Consider the following 3,034-nt stretch of genomic DNA (forward strand, 5'->3'; position numbering starts at 1 on the left):
TTCTATAAGTACTTTTCGCCGTTCTCGAGTTCCTTGATTCGAGCTTAAGTAGCCTTATCTCTTTAGTCTAACTCCTAGATCTGCTGCTAGAGTTAACTAAGCTAGGTAAGTAGTTATTCGGCCGTGACATCAGTAGCTATGTCGGTATCGAGGTCGAAGTCACCTCTATTCTAAACCATAATAGAACAAAGGGAGTGGTAATAACGTATGACAAACCTAGCTTAGACTTCTTCTAAAAGGGTTTAGACGAAGGTAGATTGAGTAGGACAGGTAGGCAGGTCGTCTAAGGGATTTGATGAAGCTAAAGGGTTTATAATAACACTTAGAGTTATCTCTTATAGTAATTAGTAATACTTGGTATAAGTACTGTGATTGTGATTATTACTATTGGTAAACTCCTAGAGTTCGCTAGAGTCTGGTAGAACGAGTGACTATATATAATTCCCTGTCCTTCCTCCTTGAGTCTTGATTATGCGATCGCTGCTACGATCCTGTGATCGTTACCTAAGTGCTTATCTTGATCGAAGTACGATCACTGCGATCACTTCCTGATTGGTCCTTAGGTCTTGTGGTTCTTGATTGGTCCTGTGCGCCTTGCCGGGTTGCCTTATGCAGCCAAATCGTGATACATATTACCTGCAGACTAACAGATAAATAGAGCGACTAAACCAAGTTATTAAGTAGTACCTCTGTTCTTATATTAACTACTAGTAAGATGACTAGGTTATACTATTGCTAATAGTATAACTTGCTTATAATATAACACTAATGGAAACGACTAAAGTTATACCGTTCTTCGCGAACTACGGATATAAAGCAGACCTTAGGCAAGGACTAGAGGTTATAGTGCTAAGAGCAGCAGTTAAAGCAGAATAAATATATATACTATATAAAAAGCTTAAAAAGGAACTTAAGTTTGTTAAGACTAGAATAAAGAACTACTACGACAAATATAGGCTTAAGGGACCTTGCCTAGAGAGAGGAGATAAAGTCTACCTAATTGTACGAAACTTATAAACCAAACGACCAAGCATAAAGCTAGACTTTAAAAAGGTTAGACCCTTCGTTATTAAAGAACGAATTTCGATATCTAACTACTAACTATCATTACTATTATCTATACAACTACAGACAGATAATTTTTATATTTCACTTCTCGAACTAGTACTAAAGAACGCTAAGGTTGCTATATATATTAAAGTAAAGGACGAAGAGGAAGAATGGGATATCGAAGAAATTCTAGATTTATATATCATTAACGGAGAACTATAATACCTAGTCAAATGGCTTAATTTCGGACTAGAAGACAACTTATAGGAACTAGTTAAGAACTTGAATTGCCCTAAGAAACTAGAACAGTTCTACTAGCAGAACCCGGATCGACCGTAGGCACTAGCTCGGACAAAACGGCCAAGTCAGCCTCCGACAAATCCAAGCCCAAAGAAGACCAGTTAAACGGGACGTTAGCACCCTAGGACCGTTACAAACAAGTAGACGCTACATCGGAACTATTATAAGAATGACCCCGACGTACGCACTTGCTATAGCAAGAAGAGCCTGACGCTATACAACAAGCCAAGTTCCGCTTAAAACACCACGAACACGGTATAACGTCTACGCTAGAAAAATTAATAAAAGAAGCAAGCGTAGCGCGCTGTTAGGATTTCGAAGATCGGTGCTTAGAGATACGATCTGCTATCTTGTTAGCTACTAGTAGTACAGAAAAAGGGAAAAATTACAAGGCATATATAGAAAAGAATATTAGCACTATTTAAAATGACCTAAAAAGGGCTTTTAGGTCGAAAGCCTTAGAGGGAGGGCATCGTATTATGAAAATATACATATAGATACCGCCTAAGCTACTAGTATAAATAGGCCAATCAAGCTGAAAAAATGATAGACTAATTAGGACAGGATCACACTTGGCAAGAAATGATCCCAGCAGAGGATCACTAGCTCACGATATAAGCTAGGTAAGCTAGTATAGAGGATCACCACAACTACTAGTGATCCTAGGATTATATATATATATAGATAGTCACTCGTTACGGTGGACTCTAAGAGTTTACTAGTAATAGTAACTTATAATCATAGTACTTATACTAAGCATCGTTGTTAACTACTGTGAGAGATAACTCTAGTGTTGTTGTAAACCCTTTGGCTTTACCGAATCCCTCAGACGACCTGCCTGCTTGTCCCGCTTAATCTACCTTTGTCTAAACCCTTTTAGAAGAAGTCTGAGTTAGGTTCGTTACACTATCCTAATACCTAAGTTCTCTATATTAGTATATTTGTTCTTTATACTCTTTAAGGCTGCCTAGTCTAACTACTTGCCTAGATAGGCTGCCTTTGCCCTTACCTAGGCTGTAAGTTCTCGTCATTCTAGTAATAACTTCGCCCTAGTCATTACTACCGCTGCCCCTAATACCCTTACCTGCTATAGTAACATCGTCTAGCCTACCGCCGTCCCTAACCCTACCTTATAAGCTACTAGGCAGCTTATATACTATACTATAGTATAGAACAATAGTATATTATACTAGATATAATATATAAATGAGAATATATTAACTTTGGTCAATACTAATACTACCCTTGTTACCTATATCCTAGGTACCCTGTTGCCTACCTTCCATGCTTGCTTAAGCGCCTTTACACGCCCTATACCTATGCCAATTGACTTCGGCCGTTCCCGTACCTGCCGCTCTTCCTTGCCTGTCGATCGCGTAATACGCCTAGTCCGCGACCGCGACGACCTTACCCTCGCTACCGTAACTATTATTTTAAAGGGGGAGGATAAGGAAGAGAAGGTTATAGAGTAAGCGTGTCATATATTAGTTAGTATATTTGTTTTTGTTTTTATAATTAGACTATCTCTATAGGTATGTTCATAACGTGGTCGTAATGTGTCTATAACGTAACCACGACGTACCTATTGCCTATTTGCCCTAGGTTCGCCTACCTATACGAAAAATTTATATTGTTTGCTTTTATACTTTCCCTTACCTCTTATTCGTGACCGGTCTATTATAGT

This window comes from Thermothelomyces thermophilus, chromosome 3 (assembly GCF_000226095.1).
Source record: "Thermothelomyces thermophilus ATCC 42464 chromosome 3, complete sequence".
Taxonomy (NCBI): Eukaryota; Fungi; Ascomycota; class Sordariomycetes; order Sordariales; family Chaetomiaceae; genus Thermothelomyces; species Thermothelomyces thermophilus.